The following is a 10,000-nucleotide window of genomic DNA, read 5'->3' as shown; positions in this document are numbered from 1 at the left end:
TATATCTCTCGACTAACAGATCAAAGTTTCATATTCATGCATAAAAAAGCATATGCATGGAAATCAAAGCAAAGATCTACAAAGCGTAAAAAAGAAATGACCTTAACTATTAAACACCCGACCCTTAGATCTTGCTCACTTTTTAGTCTTGTTTGTGTTAAGGAAGTAGCGGGGTCGAGGAGGGGTGGCACCCGGCCGTGTGAGGTCGTAAAATACGCAGATTTCATATTTATTATCACAGAGCCAATTCTTTATTGAATACTAGACTACCCGTGACCCGTTGGGTCAGTATGTTATATTAGCTATGGAATTAATGTATGAGCGTGACACTTGTGACGCAAAGAAAATAGTTTTTGTGGCCTAACAGAAACATTTCTATGAAAGTATATTAAAATAAAAAAAGAATATATATAGATTTCTATGAGTCGGTCTGTTTATAATTATTTAATTTTGAAAAAAACAAACAAACAAACAAACGAACTTACAGCCATTGAATTATAAGTGGTTTGCCATACTTAATACATAAATGTGCACTGAACAGATACCATAATACTTAAAGTTCATTCAAATTTTGATATATCTTTTAATTTACACGCGAAAAAAACAAAAAACAAAACAATTGAGACACTGAAAACATACACAGTAAAACAATACGTTTTATAGTCGCGTTGATTATTTATTTGTAACGCAAATTAAAAAAAACTATTTTCAGAGTTATTTATTTATGTTGGTAGTGTAGAAGAAAATGTATGAATGTTTTTTAAGAAAGGTGTATTAAAAATGGAGCATAAATAAAAAAAAATGAAGGCGATGGGTGAATCGCCGTTGTAAAATGCTCTTATGGTTGTCAACAGGTTAAAGTAGATTTATTTGTAAGAAAATTGCGTTAAAATAACTTAAACGTAATACGAAATGAACGATGTGAAAAATGCAGAAAGTATTAACAATTGTTTATTTGGATAATTTAAACGCGAAAAAAAAACAGTTGGGACGCTGAAAACGTACATAGTAAAACAATACGTTTTATTGTCGCGTTGATTATTTGTTTATGTACGCATACGCAACCGGAAGTCGTAAACCGGATGTTGAGTTACAACACACGTTACAAGTTTAATTGTAGTTTTATAATTATATAGATTATATTATTACTAATATATAGTACTGATTTCAAAAGTTAAAAAAAAAATGGCATGGGTGCCATCGGCTAGAATCGAGACCAAAACGTTTAGCGGTCCAACTGTGTCCTCTACCGATGAAACTATAGAGAGATAGGTAAAACGCCTAGAAGAAATGAATTGAATTTGGCTATGCATAGAAGAAATATGTCGGCTAGTTGCATTCCAACTTGCCGATATATGTATGTGTGAGCCATTCAACCATCCAAACAAAGATTTTATTCGTTATAAATCATCACTTAGTACATGATCACTATTTCTTGTTAATTTCAGTGTTATGTGACAAGTAGTTTAAGAGTTTATCGGTTAAATATTTACAGACAGACAGACGCACATATATATCTGTTTTATTTATATAGATATAGGATAAACCAGATACTGCTACATTGTTGTTGAGCCTTGTGTATTAGTTTACAATCGTCCACCATTTCGTAACATGCCGCTTGATAAATCGACAGAAAGTATTACACATTTTGTATTTCACGTATAGGCTGCTCTAAAAATGGAACGGAACATTGGCTCTTTGATTTTGCAAAGTGCGCTCACGTGATTGCCGACAGTAAAAATAAGAAACAATTGCGAAAAACCAATCAGTCGACGACGTCCATTTCTCGAAAGAGAAAATCCGATTGAAAAGCACTTACATCTTATTTACGAATTCCGTCCTATTTAAGAATTTCCTGTCGACTTAAATACTTTTTGATATTCGCAGTTACGAATTGCAGCTTGCGCTCACAACTGTCACATTTTTCTTTCCTTTTTCGAATAGTTCAATCATCATCATCATCATCATCATCATCATCATCATCATCATCATCGGGAAGAGTTCTTAGCGATGATATGCTTGTAAAATCTACAATATTCATTTATGTATATTATGAAATTTTTGTTGTTTCCTTAAAACATCCGTTTCCCGTGACTCACACTTAACACACTGTGAAGAGGTTACGCAGATCAATCAATATATTGACCTTTCCAAGTTTAGAGTTCTGACGACGACATGGAAATGTAGAAATATTGATCGATTCACGTAGACTGTATATATTGTTTATATAATTATATATCTATAATCATATATATATATATATATATATATATATATATATATATGTGTGTGTGTATATATATATATATATATATATATATATATATATATACTTTTCAAACTCTAAGGCTTTCTGGTGTAAAGAAAACATTTGTTCGTTATCCTGATGCTTTTGAATCGTATAAAATTAACCAAAAAGGAAATCCAGAAATGTATTATACAAAAAATGTATATATATATATATATATATATATATATATATATATATATATATATATATATATATATATATATATATATATATACAGGTTTTTTGAAGCATGAAAAACGATGTTACTTTTTGTATTTAATATTTTATTGTAAATTTTTTATATTTCAATCGGACCTCCGCTCTTGGTCACAAGAAAGTATCGAAATTCGATACTTTTTTGTGACCAAGAGCGGAGGTCCGCTTGAAATATATTCTTATTTTAGTAAGGGGGATGATGATGTCGGTTAAAATGATAAAAAATGATTGTCGAAATTCGTAACATATCCAAGAATTATAAAAAATGACGAAATGCGAGTTAATTCATTGGTGTGTTGTAATGAAAAAATCAGCCCAGGCAATATATCAAAGTTATCATTTTAGTATCATTTTTAGTAAGCTATAAGGTGTGTTTACTTTATAAAAAATGATTGTCGAAATAAGTGATATATCCACGAATTATAGAAAATGATGCAATGTGAGTTAATTGATTGGTGTGCTTGTTATGAAATAATTTGTCTAGACAATATATCAAAGTTATAATTTTAGTAAGGTGTGCGATAAGGTAAGTCTATTGTCGAAATTAGTACCATATCCAAGAGTTATGAAAAATGATGAAATGTGAGTTAATTGACAGTTGTGTTTTTTATGAAATAATCAGCACATATAATATATCAATTTTTTTTTATTTTAGTAAAAGGAGAGGTGGGTTAAAATGATTATAAATTATTGTCGAACATAGTAACATATTCAATAATTATTAACAATTAAGAAATGTGAGTTAATTGACCAGCGCGTTTGTAATGAAATAATCAGCCCATGAAATATATCAAAGTTATTATTTTAGTAAGGGGCGATAACTTTTAATAAAAGGGCTAGAATAATATGATTGTGCCTTCCTTTATGCTGAACAGAACGCCCACAGACTGCCCAGCAACAATATATTACATATGAAAAATGCCGCTGAGGAATTTCTACAGGTCTTGCTAGTATATATAATATATGTATGTGTGCGTGTGTGTGTGGGTATTAGTGATAGGATGATTCCAATATTTTCCCGATTCCGATACAATGAACAATTCTGGTGGACTGCGATGGATCCCCTATCTTGAGTAGACAATCAATCAATTTGATTGAAAAATGGGCGATTTCACCGATTTTGATGTCAATAAAAATATGAGAGTTTGAAACATTCATTGATCATCATTCAATCCCGGGCAACGTCGGGTCTCCTTGTTAGTTACAGATAATTTTATAAAATTAACAGTCGAGTCTCTACAGTGCAATGTAGACTACAATGTATTGTGGACTTGCAGATGGGTGTATGAAGCCTCCTCTCGGTACACTGCGGGATTATTTAAAAACTTTTATCGAAAAAAATCAATTTAGGTAACTTTATGATGTAGTAGAGCTGACATCAATTCAATGTAGCCGCCTCCAGCCTCGATACGGGTCCGGAACTGGAAGCATGCCTTTTCTACAGAAGGATGGGAGCCAGTGAGAGAAGGGTGCAAAATCGTAACACTCTTTCTGAAGCCAAGCTTGGGTCTCTTTGGAATTGTAGGCCGGCGCTGAGTCTTGCTGCCACACCCAGAATCTGCCAGCGGCCACCCGATTGCACCGGGGGATCACCACAGTTTTCAACACATCCAAGTACATTTTGGTGTTGACTTTCAACTGACTTCACGGGGTAGGTAGCTTGTTCTCGTCCGTCAAACATGACTGGGTAGAAATCTCAAGTAATTCGTAATTGTATCCTTAGTGTGTGTGTGTGTGAGTGTGTGTACATACACACACACACATATACATTTCATTAAACAAAAAAATAGGTTTTTTGTCTATTAATTCTGTTCTTGAAGCTTTCCAACATCCGAATGACGATCTTTACTTCCGGCAGGAACTGGCTGATGTAATCGCCATATTTGTTGTAAGTCTGAGTACTTTCCAATCCTTCTCGATTCATCATCAGGGCTAGATTAATCTAACTGGTTTTTAACAATTTATACGATTTCTTTAGACCAGTAAAAAACGACAATTCTCAATACGGTTCCTGGTAAGAATTGTCTAAAGATAGCGGTTTCAATCCTACCCAAAGGCTTACTTGGCCAAAACGTTGTGAGACGACAACAACTACGGAAGGCAGTAATTGCAATGAATGCAGTTAGGAGGTTCAGAGTACCACCTGACGAAGGCCAGAGGAATAGTTGATCGAAACGTCGTGAAACAACTAAGAAAAGATGAGGATAATAGTCCGCAATAAAAGTTGTAACTAACTGGTTTCTCTATAATTTTGTTTGTCTATACTCTTTTAGGGCTAATAAAAACTTTCCATTTTTGGGATTATTTTACCATATTTGTCCCAAATTTTCTGTGTATGTCTATTTATCAGTTTTGCATGGTGCTGAACTCAAATTTAAATATGTTAAGGTCTTGGGGACATTTGGGGTTAAATGGGGGGGAGGCAGATGATGGACTTCGTAATTTCTTTTTTGCATGGTGCAGAACTCAAATTTACATATGTTAAGGCCTAAAACTGCACTGTTTGTTCATTTTCACCAGGATTTGACGTCCCCTAGGGACTTTTGGGGATAGCTGCAATGCAAATGCTGAACTTAGTCATTTTTTATGCCTCGTTCACTGTGCACTCACGGGGGACCATCCATGCTTCACTTGTTGTATTAGCAATCACAATTGAGGCTAATATTAGGAAAATGACTCGATTTTTCGTACCTATTTCTAAATACCTGAATATTTGAAGGTATACTTTGAATTTAATGAAAGAAATATTAGTAATGTTGAATGAATTCTATATTATATTCCTCATGAGTTTTTTATGTTTGTATGTAGATATGTATTTTTATCTTTTACAAATGAAACATATTGTATTTTATATATATATATATACATATTCAATAAGATAAAAAGCTATAGCAAACATCTAAATGACTATTTTAACCACAGTTCCTGATTTCAAAAAACGAAAAATTAAAAGATTCATCTGCCTTACTTTTAATGCTAGGTTTATTCATGGTGTCTTTTAAATTCAATAAAAACCCTTCAAAATTTGCTGATGAGGAGACCTTGCTTATCAAAAAACTATATATAATTATTGTACATAACTTGATGTATACCACAATAAAAAGCATTGTTTTCCGAAACGATCCTACAGATAATTGATTTTGTTGTTGTTCCTTCTTATGAAACGGATTTTTAATTTAATTATAATTTGATTTTTAAATTTTAAATTATCAATCACATTACTTAATATATATATATATATATATATATATATATATATATATATGTATACCTATTCTGAAACCCTCTCAGACAAAACTTTGATATGGCTTATTTGCATATATAATTTTTTTTAAAGAGTTTGTAATATATAAATACTATGTAATACATATTTATGATAGGTATTAACAACTGCTATTGTATATACCCAATAATTTTATTTATAATACATTTATTATAGTTATTATATAAAATTCATTAAAGAGATATAAATAAAAACATAACGTTTTAAAACATTTTTAGCATTTCATTTTAAAGGGAGATAATTAGATGAAAACTTTCAGAATTAAATAACGCTGGTGTTGTGGAGAACAGATACTGTACTTTGAATTATCTATTTGTAGAAAACATAATGAACTAGGCACAACGTCACTCGAAAGTGTGGGAAAATGTGTATCTATCTTACTTATAGCAAGAATAATCAATTACTATAATAGCACATTTGCTCCAGGTACATAAATCTTCGAAATCGTTTAAAAAATTTTATTGAAAATAATTAGAGTTCTTTATGTACAATTATTTCATTAGCGTGGAGTGGGTAAAAAGACAAAGAATAAAAGAATTGGTTAGTAAGATCACCCAGCCCTGTCTAAATAATAGAAGCTCACTGTTTTCCGGTTCATAGACGACCGAAAAAAAGCAGGCTAATCTCTAAGTAGGAGTGAGATCTAAATTATTTTACTTTACATCATATAGTCATTGCTTACCAAGGCCCAGAGGCCACTAAGGAATAAGGTTAAAAAGGTTGGGGGAACAAAGAAAAAAGAAAAAAAATGGGATGGGGGAATTTGGGGAGTGATTGATGTCCTTCCAAGATGAATGAAATTTAGAGAAATACAGGAACGAAAAATATAAAAATAGAGGGAGTCGTTCATTCACTCGACAAGCTAAAAGACTAAAAACATACCCGAAGAACTAGTATCTGAAATGACCAGAAACCGTGTGCACTATGCGCAGGCAGAGAACACATGCTCATACGTGATTCTTCCACGTACACATATGATCGCTATTTGATCCACATTCTTTTAATAACCGCGATGACTTTACTCATAGATATAAGACTTAGAAGACAAACAATGTTTTTTTGACTAGGCCTAGATGAATGACAAGAAAACAAAAATCTATAAATATATAGTCAGCACCCGTATATATATTTTTTAAATATAAAAACTTTTAAATTATATAATATAATGATAATATAATAACGAATTACTTTAGATTCCTACCTAGTCAGAAATAGTTACTTCCCCTGTGAATTAAATAAAGAGTTTCATTTGAAATTCCCCAGAGATTCCTGAGTTCGATAGAAAGATTCCCGAGTTCGACAGAAAGGTTTTCGAGTTCGACAAGATGCATCTGAAGAAGGTCAGAGATTGCACCATCCAAGATGAGAATAATGTTCTGAATGATCCAAATAATGCAACAGCTAATTTATCTAATAAAAGCCAAAGAAACCATTATTAAAAATGCTTGAATTTACTTTAATTATAGATTATATAATAACATAAAGATATGAGGATGAAATAAACAACAACGAGAAAGCCAGAAGCACAAATCGTTTTTATTTCACCTTAAAATGGCGCTGTGTATTCATCAGAGATGATCTGAATCGTTTTTACGATCGCTATTTTTCGTCACATTTTCATCAAACATTAAATAACCGAAGCACAAATTATAAAAACAATTAAAATAAATTTCTCTATGTCTTAAATAAGCAAGACACATTAAGAAGAAATAGTTCTATATATAGTTTAAACTGTATATAAAAATTAGTTCTGTGTCCCCTTTTTTTTGTTTAAATTGCGTCAATCGCTTTATTGCAGATTAGTAAAATATCAATATTTCACTAAATTATACGCAACACACACACACACACAAAAAAAACCAGAAAAAAAACATGAAAATTGTATCATCAAATGACTGTTTCAAGATTAGTTATTTCGCAAAATTTTATTCAAATCCATGCGATATTCACAAAGTTATGACATTTTATTTATTATCAAGTAATTTATATTGCGCATCACTTTATCGCAGGTCTTTTAAAATGCAAAAAAGGGGCGATTAACGGTTATTGAAAAGGAAATGATTGTTGCTGGACTTGCAGAAGGATTGTTAATCAGAGATTTAGCTATGGAGCTGGAAATCAGACATTGTATTTGAGCTAGTTGCTCTCTGTATTTTTTTGATGTCTTCGATTCAGAAGTCTATTCGCAATTCATTCGCTGCACTCTTTATTCTCTACCATTCCCGCTTTCTCTCAAAAACATGATGATGATAGTCTCAGTTTTGACTATAAATACTATTATGGCAGGTGTTCTTCAAAATAGCCTTATTTATTCCCTGCTTACTTTGCTTCAGTTCTCGTGACTTGCTCGTTTCGTGTTTTTTTTTTTTATCTATTCGCTGTTTTGATACCACATTAGAATACAACTTCTTATTCCAGTAGTTTCTTTTCAAGAATTCCAAACTTGAGGAAGTATCTTCCTGATCACTTGTTCCTCCGAACAATAGATTTGATTTTTTTTAAAGATTAAGATCAATAGGCATCTTCTGTTTCTACTATAATCACTTTTACACCCCCACCCCCACATAATTATATATATATATATATATATATATAAATAAATATAAATATATATATATATATATATATATATATATATATATATATATATATATATAAATATATATATATATATATATATAAATATATATATATATATATATATAAATATATATATATATATATATATATATATATATATATATATATATATATATATATATATATATATATATATATACTCTTTTAACAAAGACCAAGACTCCAAAGAATAGGTTGAAACCAAAAAAAAAAAAAAAGTGTATTTCATTGTTAGTTACAATTGTTTCAAGACCATTTGGATAAATTCAAACATTATGTCGTTTGAAAATTTTCACAAGCACAACCTTCCTCCATACTTATTGAATAAAAAAAAAACGTTAACAATAAAACATTATGGAAAAACAGTTCCTTTATAAGGAAAGGAAAACAAGCGAAACTATGTTACTATTAGGCTGTTTTTTTCGGAGGAAAACGAATTAAAAAAATTTTCACATATGTGAATATCCTCTATACAACATATTTCAAGTTTGTAGATCGAAAATGCGTTGAGAACTGTCCTCACACACACACATTCCCACTTTTATAGATATACTAGCATTTCAGCCCGGCGTTGCCCGGGTGTTTGGATGTGTATGTTGAGCAAAAAAAAAAAATAGTGGTAGTAGGATAGCAGGCTCGAACCCGTACCGCGAAGGAGGAAAAGAACGGGGGGAAAACGTGACGTCTTTGCTGTTACGACCACCGCAAAACCGGAAGTGACGTAGGTTTTAATTAAGGCTAGACAATCGAAAAGAGGAGAGAACTTTTGAAAATATCGGCGAAAAAAGCGATTCCTCCCTGTAGAAAAGTGCCCAGTTGAGGGTGAAGAAATTAATGTTTTTAGCCAATTTTTCGGCATTTGTTGTCTGAAAGGTCGAGATTCAAAACGATACTGATCTTGTGAAAATCCGTCGTCTCTGTCGAAAGTTTTAGGAAGACATGCAAACATACATAAATACATTTATATATTGGTAGCTCAAATTTTCGACCTCAACCGATTAAAAGGCTTGCCCTATCTCTGAATACTCTTTATGTAAAATTTCAAATGTTTAGACCAAAAATTGGCTGAGTAATTTGGTAGAGATCACAGAGGTCAATTCTTTTTAAACTTTGACCCCTATTATGATCCGATTAAGATTTATTGTTTTGGACTCTAATCAAGTTATTAAGTTAAATCCATGTCAAAGTAACCTATATCAAACATTTCAAGTGTTTAGACTCAAAATTGGCGGAGGAGTTTGGTAGAGTTCTCAAAGGTCAACTCGTTTAATTTTGACCCCTTAACAACCAAATTTCCGGCCTAAAAACGATCACATCGATTTTCCCAAATCTCAGCACACTGTATATCAAATTTCGAGTCTGTAGACTAAAAATTGACAGTTATTGCGTACGGAAATGTACACAGACAGGCAGACAGACAGACAGACAGACACACAGACACACAGACACGTTCACTTTTATAGATATATAGATAGACATATATATAGAGAGACGTATTACAATATTAGATGCAAACTCATAAGGTATACCGAGTAGGTTCCGGGATATTGGCATTTAAAATGACGTCAATATATGTTGGGACACCCTGTATG

This window comes from Euprymna scolopes, chromosome 2, assembly GCF_053919585.1.
Source record: "Euprymna scolopes isolate OS-2025 chromosome 2, ASM5391958v1, whole genome shotgun sequence".
Lineage (NCBI taxonomy): Eukaryota > Metazoa > Mollusca > Cephalopoda > Sepiida > Sepiolidae > Euprymna > Euprymna scolopes.
This window is presented reverse-complemented; position numbering follows the sequence as displayed.